This window comes from Zootermopsis nevadensis, unplaced genomic scaffold, assembly GCF_977971745.1.
Source record: "Zootermopsis nevadensis isolate Lab colony 2312 unplaced genomic scaffold, Znev_1.0 Znev_ptg000021l, whole genome shotgun sequence".
In the NCBI taxonomy this organism is placed as follows: Eukaryota; Metazoa; Arthropoda; class Insecta; order Blattodea; family Termopsidae; genus Zootermopsis; species Zootermopsis nevadensis.
This window is the reverse complement of record NW_028259153.1, coordinates 7,672,017-7,690,960: the sequence shown is the minus strand read 5'-3', so window position 1 is coordinate 7,690,960 and position 18,944 is coordinate 7,672,017. Positions and strand designations below refer to the sequence as shown.

The window sequence follows — 18,944 nt, the reverse complement described above, 5'->3', positions numbered from 1 at the left end:
AACTGGCTGAATTAACATCCCGTCCTGTTTTTTATTTTTCAGGGGTGTCAAAAATGATGATAGTTTTTAAAGTTGCTTACAACTCGCAAACTGGGAGCATGACATTAAGCGATTGCTTAGTAACAAAATTGTATAGGATGGTTCTGATATACAAAATACGTCTTTAGGCGCTTAATTTGTGCACATAAATAACGAAACGTTCTGTATAAACATGAGTCCACAGATTTCTCGTTTTCTACCTATGACCACCAAGATCACCTGGCTTAAACCTGTAACCTTTGCTTATCGCCTTGTTTCACTTACAAAGTCTTATTAAGGAGTATAAAATTACAGCACAGACATGGAGTAGGTTCTTATATCCCCACAAACTACTTTATCAGAATAACAGCATACAGCTCCCAGTGTAGCAAACTGCTGGAATAAAACACTACATCCTCTTTGCTAGACTTTGCTCCACATCATTTGCGATGTTACAGCACAAGAATTTTCACAGTTGTAACGGGCTGACAAGCATGTTAACAGAACTAGCTACAAAAGGGATGTTATGGGGAAGTTAAATACTGGTTTTCGGCTACTATATAGACCCGTTTGAGTAAGAAGGAAGAGAAAAACTGAGGGAAACAGGCGTAGACGAGAGCATGATATTAACATGGATTTTAAAGAAATAAAATACGAAGGTACAGACGTAGGACAGACACTTATAAGCACGGTAATGGGCATTTTTTAACTAGAAAATGACTATGCACTTCTGAAAGAGGACCCTGCTTCATGGGATTAGTTTAAATTAATGATTCAATAAGTTATGTGGTTGCATAGGTTAAAATATTTGATAGTTTTTTCTTGGAAAATCTTTTGCAATTATACCAAAATAGGCAGGGTATGGTTTTATTTGTTTGAGGTGCACTTAAAGACTCTGTCAGTAGTCGAGACTATGTAGCGTTTAATGATAGGATAAATAACACTTCGAATCCGAATTTCATCTAAGTAATTTTTGAAATTCAGTCCATACCTCAAAGAAAACGATACTACTATACTACACTGATCAGCTGATTAATACTGTTCAAGAGAATAATGATTGTAGACTGAGAATCGTACTAAACCAATAAATACAAAATGAAGCTTTACTGGTTGATAAAGCAGGTGGCAGATATAATAATCACTGGGCATTGAAGGGATAGTGAATAATTATTTGTAAAATATATTGAATAAATTCGTCATTATGTAATTTTAAAGGTATTCGCCCGATATTTGCCAGAGGGGCTAAGGAAAAACATTAAATCTTCTGCCGGGAAAGTTGGTCCGTGTACCAAGATTTGAACACGGGTCCTTCCTAAGTAGCAGAGGGAACTACTCGATCACGAAGTTCGGTTATTGGTAGAGCTTGGTCACTGTTCTGAGCCCTCATTCTCCGAGTTATTTATTAACTTTTTGATTCTGATCAAATTTCGGCTGCTTTCATCACATTAAAGATCTAGGTCCATACAAAATTGAACGGGGTAATGCAGCATGAACAAAAATACATTTACGTAGTTTGAAAAAAGAAAGTAAAAAAAAACTTTTAAAGAAATAACGGCTAATATAATTGCCTTAGAACTTCAATTACGATCTAGAATGGTACAAATATCCCCAGACTCTGTTAAGAAACACTCACGTGGTTTGTTTATGTTCTCAGAATGTCTTTCCATTGGACGATGAGACATCTCATCTGAGGTCTGGACCCGCCTCCCCTTCTGTCTCTGCGTCGCCTAGTAACATCACCAGGTCTGGTAACAACCCACCCCCCCTCCTCCAGAAGGACATGACAGACAGCATCACGTTTTCAATTATATCCAGGATTCACTTGGGGAGTTTATTGCAACTTGAAACAGGACGACCAAAAAAACTGTCAACACACACGTGTGTAGCTTACAAGTTTCAGCACAGAGGTAAATGTGTGTTTTAGTTTAAGAATGGTTCCGGGTTATTGGTATGGTTTTAAAACTACTTACGAGTGTTACTGATATTTAAACATATCAATATTAGACGAATGAAAATGTTTAAAAACAAGAAAGTTTCGATTTATTGAAGTTTTCAACCTAAATCTAAACGTGATTTCGAATATGGAGAATTCAATACAAAATGTAAAGAAATATGGCTGAATTGTTGAAGAAAATATAGACCTGCATGAAAGTGGCAGCAGAATCCCAAGGTTCAACACTGAAAATGCCGTACCCTGCGCTGGACGCGTTCCCGGACCACTCCCATCCATCTCCATGAGATCCATCTTACCATCCTTCCATCTGTTTCTCAGTCTTCCATGTGAAAATATCCGCTAATATTTTATATGCATTCCTTATCTTATAAGGGTTCAGTTTTACAGCGTATGTTCTTTGACTATCACTTCAAAGAAAAAATACCAAGATAATTCGTCAAAACGTACGTTAATAGCTTACTTCCTGTGTCTTTCAAGGCTGCATATAACGGTAGGCCTATATTTAAACAGCTTAATAATCAGTCGGTTAACTCCGGAAGTGACTGTCCCGTTTCCAGTCAGAACGACATGAGTCCTGGACACATTATTTAACCAGTATCTTTCGTCATATGTTTTGATCTGATAAATGGCTAAAATCTACAGCCACTTAAAACAGGTCACCCCAAGAGTGAAAAAGAAGACGTATAACTACACGAGATATGCAGTGTTCCTTCAATATTACGTGCGAACTTGTAAAAAAACACGAGTCCAAAAATAACTTTAGCTTATAGCTGTAGATACAAATGACCTGTTCATTTTTCCTCCACAGCTTCATTTTAGATTTGTGCTGCATCTTCACTGGAAGAAGACCGGAATTGGCAGGGTTACCCTCAGGATTACCCACCATCATTTCATCTTCCCTTGAATTTCTCTCAGTGTAGGATTTGAAGTTCTCACGGCGGTGAGTACGAAGATGGTTGCCTTCTGGGTTAGACTACACGGCGCTACAATCCAGAAGATAACCGTATTCGTTCTATCACAATGATTTCCAATTACTTATGAAGTTTCAACTAATCTGCAAAACCAAGAATATATTTTGGGTGGCTCAAGTCAATGCCAGGACAGTGCATCTGAGATTTGAGTTTGATGGCGTAGTATAGACAAGATTTTATCCAGTTATCTACTTGTGATCACATCTGTAAATCATCATTAGGCAAAGAGTCTAGAGGTTTTAATATTTTATATTTATTATTTTTAACTATAAATATAGGCATTTTTAATCAAAGAATACAAAAACAGACTCATCTGTCAACAGTCTTATCAACAGTGGCTAGCAGAACAGATCGATTCGAGGCCTCCAATCAAGGAATTAGGATGACTGCATTCGGATCATTGAAATGACGATAGCCATTTCTTTATCGAAATGCAGAATATTTGTGCAAAGGAGCAAGATGAGCCCGACTGGCAGGGAAATGGAGTTTTGCTTGGACTGTACTATATTTTTGGCGTTTTAATCTGAGTATCAATGGGACGCAGTCACGAACACTGGTAAGACCGCATAGCGCCGAATCTTTACGAATCCGTAGCAACTGTGAAACATATTTCAGTCCCAAGAGTAGTATATTTGAATAATTTGATTGAATTAACGTTCAAGGCGATCCTTAATATCACTTCAGAACTAAAGTAAGAAAGTAATTTTTCCCTGTAGAAATGACGGAAGGATTATTGCCTGATTGTATTTAATAATCGAGATTTCTTAAGAACGTGCTTTGCCTGTTGTCCACACGAAGGTTCGCACATTCGCCATGTCTGTAGGCATAATTGGAAAATAATATTTCTAAACTTTTTCAACACGCTTTTGCTATACTTAAGCATCATCAAAGGCTAACAACATTTATACATTTGTTATATGCTTACACAACTGTTTACGATAATTATATTAACACAAAATATCTAGTAATATCATTACTATCATTATATTAATATTATAATTTTATAACTCTATCTTCAGGGAAGAGGTGATATGTTTCTCCGAAATGCTGGCATGCACCTACAAAATTAGGCTGCACATCATCACTACCCAGATCACAAACCACATTTTCGTCGGTGGGGAAACCTAAAACTAAAAATACTGGCACTCAGAGTCGAGCCAAGCATCGGGTCAGAGACCAAGCACATAATTCACAGCCACGGGTACGATGATGTGTCGATATTAATAAAGTGGCAGTGGTGAAATGATTAGCAGCGTTAAAGAAAATAACTCGGAGAATACTCTTCATCAGTGTAACGTAATCCAACACGAATTTGAAGTCTCTCGGGGTAAAGTCTGGGCGTCTGCGGTGAGAAGCCAGTATAGTCAGTTGCGGACGGATAAATTCGCTAAATAACCAGCTAATCCAATCAACAGATTCAGATAAAACGTTTACCATTAGTATCAATATCATAAGGAAACGGATATCAGCAATCGGGAGAAATAAATCCATCGGACCAGATGGCATCCCCGGGTAAATTTTAAAGTTAGGTGGGGAAGCAATGATTCCATACCTTGCGCGTCTGCTGGAGGTAACGATGAACAACAATTCTATCCCAGGGGACTGGAAGAAGGCTATAGTGGTCCCTATTTATGAAGGGGGAGATCGATCGGTAGTTGGGAACTATAGACCGGTCAGTTTAACCTCGGTGGTTTGTAAGCAAATGGAGCACGTTATAGCAGGTTATCTAAGGCAAGTCTGGGAAAGGAGTGAGTGGTTATATGAGGGTCAACATGGGTTTAGACCAGGGTACGCATGCGAAAGTCAAGTAGTCACGGTTTGTCAAGATGTTGCTGATTCATTGAACGAGGGAATCAGGACTGATGCGGTAATAATAGATTTCTCAAAGGCATTCGATTTAGTCCCACACGATAGGCTGATTACAAAAATTGCTGCAACCGGTGTGGACTTGAGGGTGGTGGTATGGGTAAAGGAATTTCTCTTAGGACGTTCGCAAAGAGTAAGAGTGGACGGGCAACTATCTCATGAAGTCAGGGTAACGTCAGGAGTGCCGCAAGGGAGCGTATTAGGTCCCTTGCTATTCCTAGCTTATGTTAATGATATTTGGAAAAACATTGATTCAAATATATGGCTTTTCGCTGATGATTGTATAGTATACAGGAAAATAATGGATGGTAGTGACATTGATAAGTTACAGACAGATATGAATAGATTATGGGAATGGGCGGTAGAAAATGAAATGAAGATAAATCCAGGTAAAAGTAAAGCAGTCAGCTTCAATAGAGCTAGGGTGAAGGATAAGCTGAGGTACTTTTTTGGGGATCAATTAATTCCAGAGGCAAATAGCTTTAAGTACTTAGGAATTCTTATTCGCAGCGATCTGAGCTGGGCAGATCATGTGAATTATACACTAATTAAAGCATAGAAGGCTCTCCATTTCGTAATGCGTATACTAAAAAAGGGAAATAACAATACGAAACGTTTAGCTTATACGTCGCTAGTGAGACCGATACTTGAATATGGAGCTGTGTGTTGGGACCCTTACAGGGAAGGGCAGGTAAGAGCCCTAAATCGGGTGCAGAAGAGAGCGGCTAAATTTGCAAATTTCACGAACGAATCTGGTTGGGAAACATTGACACAGCGTAGATTGATAGCCCGAATGTGCGCCCTTTTCAAAGCATACACGGGGGGCCGGGCTTGGAAAATGATAGAGGATAGATTATTAAAGCCATGCTACCTGGGCAGGGACGATCATAGTCGGAAAATTAAAACTAGGAAACAAAGAACGGATGTAGGCAAATATTCCTTTGTAAATAGGACCATAAGAAGCTGGAACCAATTACCTCCAGGCGTGCTAGAGTCTTTCCCCTGTAAATTAGGCACCTTTAGAAAGAGGGTCAGAAAAGTAGTTACAAGCTAAGGGTTATTAAGTTGGGAATAAATGGTGATAAGGGAAGTGAAGTGTCTTAGTCTCCAAGTGATGAAGGGCTGTAGTTCTTTGGGATAAAATTTTCATGTACTGAGAGCGGACTTTATATTCTACTTCTAAGTATTGTGATTAATTAGTGGATGTGTGTTTTGTATTGTGTGTCAGATGTTTTATTTTGAGTGTGGTATGTTGTATTGTTGTCTCACATTGTATTGTTGTGTGAGTGCATCAGTTTATGACGTTTATAATACATTACAGTTATTGTCTTATATCTAGGTGTTATTAATTTTTTTTTTAAGTTAAGTACTTTAGGTTGGATGGTTTTGTAATTTATGAGTTGGTTGATTTTGAGTGGGATGTGTTGTTTTGTTGTGTCCTTTTTTATTGTTTTGTTCTGTCTCTGTGTTGATGTATCTCATTGTTTTGTAGTGTCTTATTGTTTTTGTTGTGTCCTTTTGTTTATTGTTTTGTTCTGTCTCATTGTGGTGATGTATCTCATTGTTTTGTTGTGTCTTATAGTTTTCTTTTCTTGTTGTGTTTTTTATTGTTTTTGTTCTGTCTCATTGTGTTGATGTAACTCATTGTTCTGTTGTGTCTCATTGTTTTGTATATTATTGTAGGTCACTGCCACCGGGTATAAACCCATTTGCAATCAATAATAAATAATAATAATAATAATAATAATATATAGCCATCTGACCTATAGCACAGTCCAATAAGAACCCCAAATCTCATATTGTACAAATGGTTTGTACATGCAGTAGCAATAATGGATTTATAACGACAATAATTTAACAACAAGACGAACAAAGTAACATGTGAAGTCCGATGTTAATACGAAATATACTACAAAGCATATTTGTAAATTACACAAACACACTTTTCTGCTCTCATAATACTCCATTTAAAATTAAGAATAACAGTACTAAAGTTATGTTGTTTATAGACTGTATAGGCCTACATCAATTTACATTAGTGTACATACGAACTGTACAATTATGAGTAAAATAGACAGTTTCGCATGAATTAACAAATTTGCATGATCCATAATTATTTCTCATGCTCATTACAGGTGACAAAACTTCGTGATTTGAAGGTGTTGGTCTTCACATCGTCCAGACGGTAATTTGGATGACGTCCAAGGTCTGAAGAATGGATTTGTACCAACGAACTCATCTGGTATCGATTTTGTCATTTGTGGCTAACAATATTTCCTACCATTGTATATAATAATTTATCAAATTTGGTGTGAAGGTAAATTATCGTAGTAGTTAATATCCAGGTAAGAAATCACTGAGGTACGAGGTGCGATCGGAAAGTTTCTAGACTGCGCCTATAAAAACCCGTACACTTATCTCAGGTATTACATTCATCCATCACCCTCGAAGTAGTTCCCCTGGGAGTGAACACAACGATCCCAGCGACGCTGCCAAGCCTGGAAGCATCCCTGGAAATCTTTCTTTGTCAGCCTGTCAAGCACCATCTGCGATTCTGCCTGAATCTCTTCTATCGTCTCAAATCTCCTTCCCTTTAGCTGAATTTTGATCTTTGGGAAGAGGAAGAAGTCACACGGAGCTTAGAAAGGAAGTTGGGGTCGGTTCTTGCAAGATCTTTGAGCTCCTGACAAACGAGAAGTCGATTCTGATTCTGGTCCTCAGACAGGATGCGTCGCATGTGGAGTTCTTCCTTTAGAATCAGCTGACAGGTCCCATAGCCTATCCCAACAATGTCGCACAAGTCGTTGATGGTACGACGTCGATCTTCGTGAATGGCCTGCCGAATCTTCGTAACATTTTCGGGCGTTGTGCTCGAAGATGGTCGTCCAGAACGCTCGTCATCATCGACAGAGGTTCGGCCATTTTTAAAACGTGAATGCCACACAAAAGTTTGTGCACGACCCATTGCGGACTCCCCAAATGCTTGCTTTAGCATTTCATAGGTTTCCGTAGCCGTTTTGGCGAGTCTTTGGCAAAATTTGATTTGTTCATGAAAATCCGCCATTCCGAAATCGCAGGAGGGTCGGTGTAATGCACTACCAAAACGCCCGTAACTAAGAAACAAATGCTAATTCGATGATGCCGGCTGGCACACTGATTCACTATGAATGTAGGCCGCACCTCCTAGCGGCATAAGCTCGTACTACATCCGGTTCGCCCGCTATTGACACAGTCTTGAAACTTTCCGATCGCACCTCGTATTCATAACAAACAATTCAGTGGTTCTGTTTACATGTAATAGAGGGTTGATATAATTTCACAAAGGAAAAATTAACTACATAGTAATTAACCGTATCTCTGAGAGCAGATCATGAAGTTTCAACACCGGCAAAACCAAAGCCACTGCAAAATATCCTGAAGTAGAGCAGAATTATTTTGTCGTAAAATTTGTGCATCGTAGGTCATCCCAATAAACACACAAATTTGCAGACCTGACAAAGTGTTATACTTTTTAAACATGACCTCATTCAATGAAACATTCTCACCATTGTGCATTATAGCGTAAAACTTAAAATTTAATGGATCTATTTCTACATTAACTGCATATAATTTTGCTTCAGAAGGTACGAAATTCAGAGAGAGGTGTATGCCATAAACTAAATATCTTCTGTTTCTGATATGGTGAAAATGTAGCGACAAAACATAAGGATAAATAATTTAACTGTGCAGTGTAAACAGCTTTCCAACAATACTAATTATTCTTATAAACCGAATTGATTTCAATGACTGATTTTATTATAGAGTCAAAATTTTAAATAAGAGAACCTATTCGCTAGCTAATTGACTTGGCCTCTAAGTGTGAAAACAAATTTGTCATCTGCAATAACAGGTTTTCCTCAGTAACAAATATACATCAGGGACAATAATCAAGCTAAGAAACGGATTTTAAAAAATTGTGTATTCAAATTTGGAGCATACCTTCAGGTAAATATATTTAACGTAAACTCCAAATTTATTCTCATCCATTACGCACTTTTCGTCTGAAAGTTCTAGAATTTCTCTTACTGACAAGGAAATTATTTCTGTAGGCCTATATGTATGAGTAGCCTACTTCCAATTCCAAAATTTGGCAAAATAACCTTCACTTCCCCAAGACTTGATAGTGACGCAACGGATTCTAAGTTTACATTGAGAGTAGGCTCAGAAATAATTGAGCGGTTTAATTACTTTGAATTAATACAAATTATAACTGTAAGCCTCATGTTAAGTTTTAAGTAGCTTATTTTCAAGAAAAATGGACATAATTTCTGTGGCAGGCTACATTATTTTTCTAATGACAACTGTCAGTGGATAGTAATTAACTAAAAGATTCTTCCGACTACGTAAGGGATTTAGATATCGGTTGAAAGTAAAAGGCTAGGGGATTAAAGGTGTGAGAGGGGAAGCAAATATAGAAGCACATACTGCCCATACTATAAACTATTTCCCACCTGCAGTAATTTGTAGCTCCCTGTCACATTTCCTTTGTCAGAAAAGTCTTTGGTTTACGTAGTATTTGCGCTTATTTTATTTCTACCCTCAAATTACTGACGTAGGCAAAACGCACATAGTTATCCCGACCACAATAAATGGGGTTTGTTTATAGTCAGTTCATAGAAAACCAGTCTTGCCTCTTTTACAGGTATACAGATGACAAATTCACGTTATGTTCTCATAAATTATACTTTCAAATAAATGAAAACGTGAACAATTGAAAGCTACTGCTCTGTCGCCTAGCAACCTGGGAATCTGTCTTTCTCCTCGTGTTCACTGTTGGCCTTGATGTGTCGAAATGTGGATCATAAGGCACGCGGTGAATGCCAAGAGCGGACTGTAAGTCTCCAAGGCTACAGGACAAACATCGGCAGTACTTGTGATTTGTCGCATGTATTTGAAATAAATCTCTAATATTTCGCTCTAAAATGCATATCTTTCAATATTTCCACGTTTCTGTATCAATATGTTACACTACTCAGAATACTGTAGTAACGATAATGGGTCCTAATAAATATCATAGATTAAGCTCTTGGCCTGTTTCGCTAACTGGGATTAAACTGTTAATCTCTTTGTTATGCGTCAGTGGTGTCTTCTATCGTGAGAATAATGTTTACATGCTGTCTCCATCTTCAGGGTTTCAGCCCTGAAGATGGAGAAAGTATGTTCCTCAGAAATGTTGGCATCTACCTACGAGTCTACACGGCGCTAAAACCCAGATCATCATCACCTCCTCACCGTTGTGGAACGCTCAGATCTCACAAGACATGATAGATATTTTATACGGTCAGTATTCGAAATTAAAACACTACTGGCAGTAATTAAAATTTATATACTCCTGGTCTTACGTATGAAATATACAATTTTAGTTTTATAAGTATTCAGATACATACAATTTTCACCACTCAACTCTTGTACCGAATTAGTGTCCGCTTGTAGACAGATAAATTTTCAGATCATCGGTAAATGAGAGAAATCTGCAATGGTTAATTTTAGCAGAAAGGTCACAAAATATTACACAAACCAGGCCCAAGACACAGCTCTGTAGTACTTCCGACAATGTAGAAAAAGGATAAATAATCATTCCTGGCTAGAAACGAAGGAAGATCTACATGATTATAGTAACGTTAGAATCACTTAACGCAAAATGGGGAGTCCAAAATAATTAAGATTATTAAATTGAAATTAAAAAGTATGAACATTATCAAAAGCCTTGAGAAGATCAAAACAGAGCCAAATTGTGCCTGTGAGCAAACAGGTGGTAATTCGTCATTTAGGTAAGTAACTACAATAATAACCGCAGACCTTTTTGTCACAAAACGATTATGATTTGAGAGTGGCCTTAATTTAAAATTTAAAAATATGCGATCGTATATGATACTTTAACAATGTAAGACTTGAGGTTCTCACAGCGGTGAGTATGAAGATATCCGTCATCATGACGGAGGCAGTATGACCTCTGAAACGTTGGTTAACATCGAACTGACTACACAGCGCAATAACCCAGAAGACGGATATCTTCATACTTTAACAAATTTTTGGATAAATTATTTATCGATACATGTCTATTATTTATAACCAGAGCGCTGTTGAAGTAAAGAAATATTTAGAAGCTCTGATTGGCAATTAACCAGAATTCAGAATAACATCACAATGTATAGTCAGCTAACACATCCTTCGAAATCGTTCAAACATTTGGGAAAAAAAGTGACAAATGGAAACTGCGGTCACGAAGAAGTAAGAACTTATTACATTTCGAGGATACTTACAATCGTTCAGTTCCGGATATTTTGTATTCCGGCCTGCTATCTAAAGCTGTAAAGATTATAACGATTTTTTATCGGGCTACCAGCCGTGTAAAGTGGTTTATGAGCACGAGGATGAAGATGGTTCTCGAAACTTCGGTGTTTTCTTCATTAAACCACATTACACTGCTGGTAGCCCGAGAAAAATTGGTTATACTTAGTCGCCGTGAAAGCTTCAGATCATACACAAAATTAGCATCTTGCCTATTGTCTTGTATATGTGTGATATTATCTGTTATGTTCTGTAAATACAGCGTGTCTGAAACCAAAGAGCTAAGGAAATAAAGGGTCTAACAGACAAGGTGTAGTAGAAGGCTGAAAAAATATGCATAATGAGACGCATATCAACTGTGATATGTAACAACTATTATTATGAATGAATTAAAGTGTTAGAGCTCGATGAAACGCGTGATACAAACGAAAAAAATGAGATATTACAACAAAACCCTAGTCGGAAAACCTGATGAAAGCACATTGGACACAAAGGTATAAATATAAGAGGATAATGTTAAAATTGACTTTACAGACATTGTAACGTCTTACATTAAATAGGATGTGTGCAAGTCAGAATGAAATAATATGAAGATGGCTGTCTTCTGGATTGTACCGCTGTGTAGTCTGGCAGAAGTTTACAGATGTTTCAGGGATCCTAGCTTAATCCATTATCAAGGACCTCAGAAACGTTAGTAAACTACCAGAATTCACGAAAACTCAAAAGACAGCCATCTTCGGTTCACCGCCGTGAAAACCTGAAATTCTACACGAAATAATATAGTCCAGAGGTTTGCAGTCTGTGGTCCTCGTACTTTTGTAACATTGTATCATACTGAATGATGTAAATATTTAATGCGCAGTATTTACAAAATTTAAAGTAAAGAGTTAATGATAATAATAACAAATAATGACACATATCAAATAAAATACTTGACTAATATGTAAACCTGTTTGTCTAGCATTTTTAATAAATTTCCATGACATTTATATAAATTGTACTGTCTTGAAATGTTGGCCACCCCTGTTGTAGTCCAAAGAATAAAGTCTGAAGGGTTGTTAGTAAACGGCGATTTTCACCACAGTGAACCAGGCGAGCCTGGCTGTTTGGAACTCCGATAACATCTACTGTCTAGCTACCCAATTGTATAATTAATGGAAAATAATCGCTGGCATTTGAATCTGTTATCAGAGTTCCAAACAGGCTGGCTGGTGTGGTCTATTCCCAACCTAAGTGAAAGTCAGGAGAGAACCTGTTTGTAATTTACTCTACACATTACGTTGTTACAAAAACTGTCAAAGAACTAAAGATGTTCATCATAACACTGAAGTTCTTAACATCCTTTATGGGGGGTTAAAACTTTGGCCTACTTAATTAATTAAAGGGTAAAACAGAACTTCAAAAATAAGGACAAAATCTTTCATCAACCTTAGTCGCCGCGAGAGCTTCACATTATAAACGAAATACAGGTAGCCCTCGATTTGTGCCGGTCCAATTTGCGCCGATTTTGAAACCAGAAAATCAAAAAGTGAAAAAAATATATTTTACTATTATTTATAACGTTTTACAATGCATCTCGTACTGATTCTTATACTAAATCGTAATTCTTACATCGCTCATTTTGATTAAAAATTATAAATACAATCATCTCTGCAATTACATATGTTTAGTTAACGCAAATTTTCTCCAGTGAGATCGATGAATCGGTAAAAGCTGTTTGTGAAATGCAAACTTTTGCATATGCGAGTTTGCTCTTATGCAATTTCATTCCTGGTGCTTTAAACTTTCAAAGGACTAATTTAATCTCTGCGGAGGTACCGGGGTTATTTTTACTACGCGATTTTCTGTAGGTCGGCGTCTTACATGAATGCAACTATCGCATAACAGCAGAGATGACTGTACACATCAATCACATGAAAGAATCCCAGTCAATCGCGGGGACCAACGAATTGCCGATTGTAAATGTAATGCCATTATATTACTCGTCAATGTTTGGGTGCTGGGAAGGCATGTCATTGACTTCCCATTGATTTACATTATAAAAGAGTTTCAATTTACACCGATTCCGATTACGCCGGTTCGTCCAGAAACACATCTCCGGCGTAAATCCAGGGCTACCTCTATATAGTCTACGTAGGATTTGAAGTTTTCACTGTGGTGAGTCTGAAGATGGCTGTCTTCTGGGATTGTTGTAGTCTGGTAGAAGTTTACCTCTGAAACGTCAGTAAACTTCTACGAAACTAAACGGCGCAACAACCCAGAATACAGCAATCTTCATATATAGTCTAGTTTCAAGATGGAGTTTTACGTAATACTTAATACGTGTTAAGTAAAGTAAAGCTGTCCCACTACACGCCATGTAGGCGCTTGGGGGGAGTGGAGGTATAGCTCCTACTCATTCTTGACCTCGGCACTAGATGGGGGTGTGGTCAGCATCACGCCACGGCCGTGCTTTACCCCCGGGAAAGGACCCCGGTACTCATTGGATAGGAAGCTGAGTGGGCCCCAGAACCGGTCTGGACGCAGAGGCGGAAAAATCCTCTGCCCCCGTCGGGGATCGCACCCCGGTCGCCCAGTCAATCACTATACTGACTGAGCTATCCTGGCTCATACTTAATACGTGTTATGCTGCTAAAAAGGCTTACCAAGATGCACATATGGACAGATAATAATCAGAATCATCTTACGATATTTATGGAAGTGTTTCGATTTCAAGCAATCTTTAATACCGGTTGCGGGCTCGCTGCAATATGGGCGCATACCTAACGACTGAGTTATGTGGATTGCACAAAATCTACCGATGTTTTGATGCAGTATACATTGACTTAATGGTTTTCACAATGTGTAAAGCCGGCTTTACAGACATAAATGACAACGTTTCAGATTAGGATACTATGGACATGATTTTACTGACCTGTTCTACATGGACATCTAAGTATCTGTCTTAAGAAATTCAACCAATTCCTTATTAACAAATTCGCACTTATGATAAATACTAAGTACATTTCACATAACCAAATATTATATCAACCATAAAAGTATAGAACTAACAGGTTACATAAGAACTGCCTCATGAAATCAACACGAAATTTAAAATATTAATATAGGAATCGTATTTCATAAATAACTCCAGAGAAAATATTTTCTTACGCCAATATACGAATACAATTCAAAATCAGAATAGAATTACTTGGACTGGAGGGTATATGTAAAGTTTAAAACAAGTTTCTTTAACAAGTAACGATTTAACTGCGTATATTCATAAAATAACACCGTTGCTATTCCAGAACATCTCACAAGCACTGCCTTCCTAAATACAGAAACGTCTGGATAATGTTTGTAATTAACTCCACATATTATATTAACGAAGAAAGTTTATGCCCAATAAATAATTGTCCACCATAACAATGAAGACTTTCTTAACTGTCTTGTCAAACATTAACCTACGTATTCCTTTAAAAAAATTATTAGCATTCACGGAATGGAAACGCTGCACTGATAAAAACAAAACACTCTTCGCTTGTCCATTGTGTTTATGTTCTTTTTTACAAGGTAGCAAAACAGATTTGTTTATGTATATATTCAACTATGGTTATCCGAAAGAGCTTTTTTAAGTCTTACAGCAAAACATTTAATTTCCGGACATCAGAGTGACGTCAGCTTTCCTGTAGGGCCTCTCATTTACTCTTATCCACTCTCTGACGGAATTAAATTTGCAGGTATGATTTTCTTCATCACTTATAATTTATTAAACTCCTGAAAAATTTGAGGTTCTCACGGCGGTGAGTACAAAGATGGCTGTCTTCTAAGTTGTGGCGCCATGTAGTCTGTAGACCTTGCTGCCTCCATCATAAGGGTGATGAGAATCACACATCGCCGTGATGGTGGAGGAAGCAATGACCTCTGAAACTTTGGCAAACTTCTATCAGACTACACGGTGCTACATCCCAGAAGACAGTTATCTTCTTATTAAACTCCTCCTTTATATATTTTTTTTTCACCGTTCTGTTACTATCTGTCTCTTTACATCATTTCCTCAAATATCTACCATCTACGTTCTCCCCTTATAATGAGAGACCCATACAAAGTAACAAAACTACAGTTTCAAGTTTTTATGTAGGAGATTGGAAAATAAAAGCATTGTGAAATTAACAAAGACAAGCATTCTTCAAATTTAATCTCTTATTAACTTCGTGAAAGCTGCTTCGATGTTTTACCGTTTTCAATTTTTTAAAAAATTACGTCACAGTTTCGAAATACATATCAATTGCCATTATATTACAATTTTGTTCTGAACTCTATCGATAAACCACGACATAATAAAAATTCGATTCAATCAGTTTTTTATGGTTAGTGGGCTGCAACAACAACCAGAAGGCCAGTTACAGACACAAAATAAGAGAACAACAAAAACAATAAATGCAAGAAAATAACAATAATGGAATTATCAATAAATTGCATGGGTGTAGAGAAAATTAATACACAAAGGCAAGTAGGGAGTAAACAAGAAAGCTTACTTCAAAACATATTGCAGTGAAACTAATTTTTTACTAAATATATCCAATTAAATTAAGTTCGATTTAGATTAAAAAAAAGAGAATGAAACATGCAAAATAAATAAATTACTAGATCAGAGCAATTTGTATAATTTTGATAATAACATACAATCTGTCCTACGTGGAAGCGATGAATATGAAAAATAAATATGTTTATAAATTTCTGTAAAATGTAATAAATACCTAATGTATTGAAAGTATCACAGATATTATAGAATGGGACTAAGTGAAACAAGTTTTCTGTTTTAAATATATGAAAGTACCTGCAGACAATGATAATACAAATAATACATTTTACCTGCCCGATTCTCTTCGATTCACAGCAAGAAATGGAAATCTTACCAGCCGAACGCACCAAGTAAAACTAAACTCACTACTCTCAATAACAGCTCTGTACTGAACGATTAACATACAAACTGTCTCGACCAGTAAACACAGAGTAGTCAAAAACGTAACCGAACTGAAAAGAACCCAATTTAACTGAACATTCGTGACACTGTTTAAATGCCGCAGTTCTTCTGGACTACAACACTGTTTGACATGTCGACATTAGCGTAGCATTATGTTTTCCATGCTCTAACATGTTAGGTTTATTTTTGTCTTGAACCAGCTCATACAGGATGATCAATAAGTCACGCAACCAATATTATAATATTTACTGATGGTTGCAATACAGTACAATCAGATTGGATTAATAAACTTTACTAGAGCCCACACAGGTTACACCATGTATTAACCTGCTCGCGCCAGTCCGTCAGTTGTCCTCAAATAGTCGAAGTGCAAGGTCGTCTTTTTCACAAGTGCTACGTGTTCATTGTCGAACATTACCTCGTATCCTGTTCTTACTTCACTTGCCAGAATGAATGTAGGGATATATTTTCCGATTCTCCTATGCAAAATAAATCAACATTACCTTACCTGGTTAACCGTTTTAGTGACACGAGAACTCAAAGGGTTGCATCAGACATGAAGAAAAGAGTTAATACATCGCTGTACGCGGTGGACATTTCCAACACTTAACCTAACACCAATTTGTTTTTGATTTCAGTGTAATTTATTTTTTGACAAACAGAACATGTGTCTGGAATGGATTGTGTGACTTTTCGATCACTCTCTATAACTTGCCCAAGCATACTGTGGTTGAGAGCAGAGTACTGTAATCGGGGCGAATTTGTGCGTTCGTAATCCGTTAGAAGTAAGAGGCTGTCACATTTCGTGTCTCGGTAATGTCTTTGGTTCACATGGTATATGCGTTTGTTTTCCTTCTCCTAACTGGAAATTAGTGAAGACGGAAAAACGTACAAATTCACCCCGACTACAGTGAAGCGAGATATCTTATTAGTGCAGCACAACAGACTCAATAAGAAGAAAAAATATTTACCCCGAACCTGTTGGGTTACTTCTCTAATCGACCGCACACTACTTGCAAGAACATCAGGTTTGGAACATTTCGTCGTTTCAGAAGACTTCAGAAGACTTCAGAAGACTGCTGCTGAAACCACCAAAGAAATCTTCATGGACTACTTGACACAACTTCACATTAACTTCCAAGTTGGGCTTATAAATTCGAGTAGGTACGAGCTCCAATTGTTAATAGCTGCGTCGAGTTCATTTTCCCCTTCCCTTTGCGTTTTTACTTCGAAGTTACAGGATAGATACGTCTTTGTTAACGTTGTTGATGTTAGAACAGAACATTCCAGAATACTGCTTCCCTGTCCCTTGCGTATTTAAAGCACAACTATAAAATTTACGAATGAAAGAAACATGTACCTTTTTTATGCATTCATGTTATTATTAATTGAAAATAACAGAGCTGTTGCATATGATAACTAACTAACTAGATGGCTTACGAAACCCGAAGGTTCATCACCGAATTAACCAAAGCCCTCCACCGAACCCTGTCCTGGGCCAACAGAATCCTTCACCGGACTGTCCTGAGCCAACAAAATCCAGTCTCCTTCAACTCCCATCTCCCATAGATCCGCCTGGCATCATCCTCCCATCTACGTCTAGGTCTCCCCAGCGGTCTCTTACCCTCAGGCTTCCCAACCAATACCCGGTGCACACCTCTTGTCCCATCCATGCGCGCTACATGCCCAGCCCATCTCCTTCTTCTCGACTTAATTACCCTGACAATACTGGGGGAGCAGTACAGATTTTTAAGCTCATCATTATGCAGTTTTCTCCATGCCCCATCGTCTTCCCTCTTAGGCCCAAATATCCTCCTCAACACCCTGTTCTCAAACACCTGCAATCTGTGTTCCTCCCTCTGAGTGAGAGACCATGTTTCGCACCCATACAAAACAACAGGCAAAATTATTGTTTTGTATGCTTTAATTTTCAGGTTCATAGAAATCAGACGGGAAGACAAAATATTTTGAACTGAGAAGTAGAAAGCATTTCAGGAATTTAGTCTCCTCCTAACTTCCTCATGAGTGTCATTTTCATTTGTTATTGTTGTTCCCAGATATTTGAACTTTATAACACTTTCAAAGGACTTATTAGCTACCCTAAGGTAATTTTGCCCGCCTGTCTTTTGATGACGAGATACTAACATGTACTTGGTTTTTACTGAATTTACTTCTAGCCCCACCTGTCTACTAGCCTCTAGTAAAACTTCTGCGTTCCTCTTTATTGTATTCATATCATCCCCCAATAAATTAACATCATCAGCATATGCCAATAGCTGATGTGTCCCATTCAATTGTAAACCCTCCTGCCTATCTTGGACTTTCCTGATAGCATATTCTAGCGCAAAGATAAAGATAAATGGAGATAAAGCATCTCCTTGTTTCAGACCGTTCTTAATTGTAAATAAGGCAGATAAATATTTGCCGAAACGAATTTTGCTACAGGTTTCATTTAAGCATATTTTTATTAGACTCACTAGCTTCCTTGCTATACAGAATTCAATGAGAATATTGTATAACACTTCTCTGAGTCTGAGGTTTATATCCTTTCTTAAAATCACTTTTGCCTCCGTACAGATCTCTAATATTTTTGTCATTATTTATCTCAAGCTCAATAATTTTGCCCTTTTCCTATTCCTAAAGGTTCTATTACTATCTTCACGTCTCACGTTACATAGATTATCCGTATTCGTTTTGTTTGGATTCTGCTTCCTTAGATCTATTAATTTTGAACATTCTACATCAAACCAAGGTTTATTTTGCTTCCTCCTGTAGTATCATATTTAATGTTTGGCTGAAATTTTGATACTGGTGGATACTCGATACTGGGAACGACCGG

The 18,944-nt window shown here is 37.5% G+C and overlaps 1 protein-coding gene and 1 long non-coding RNA gene across 4 annotated transcripts in view; one reads left to right on the top strand and one right to left on the bottom strand.

Moving 5' to 3' along the window:
- Positions 1-12,205, top strand: part of LOC110839810 (uncharacterized) — a 46,965-nt gene extending 34,760 nt beyond the window's left edge. Inside the window, exon 2 of the long non-coding RNA XR_015536275.1 lies at positions 1,673-12,205. This is a non-coding gene — a long non-coding RNA (uncharacterized LOC110839810). The remainder of the gene's footprint in view (positions 1-1,672) is intronic.
- Positions 1-16,091, bottom strand: part of Oli (basic helix-loop-helix family member olig) — a 99,921-nt gene extending 83,830 nt beyond the window's left edge. For all 3 annotated transcript variants that reach the window (XM_022084331.2, XM_022084329.2, XM_022084330.2), the window contains exon 1: positions 15,994-16,091. The gene's annotated coding sequence lies outside the window, so the exon portion shown is untranslated. The remainder of the gene's footprint in view (positions 1-15,993) is intronic.
- Between the last annotated feature and the right edge of the window lie 2,853 nt (positions 16,092-18,944).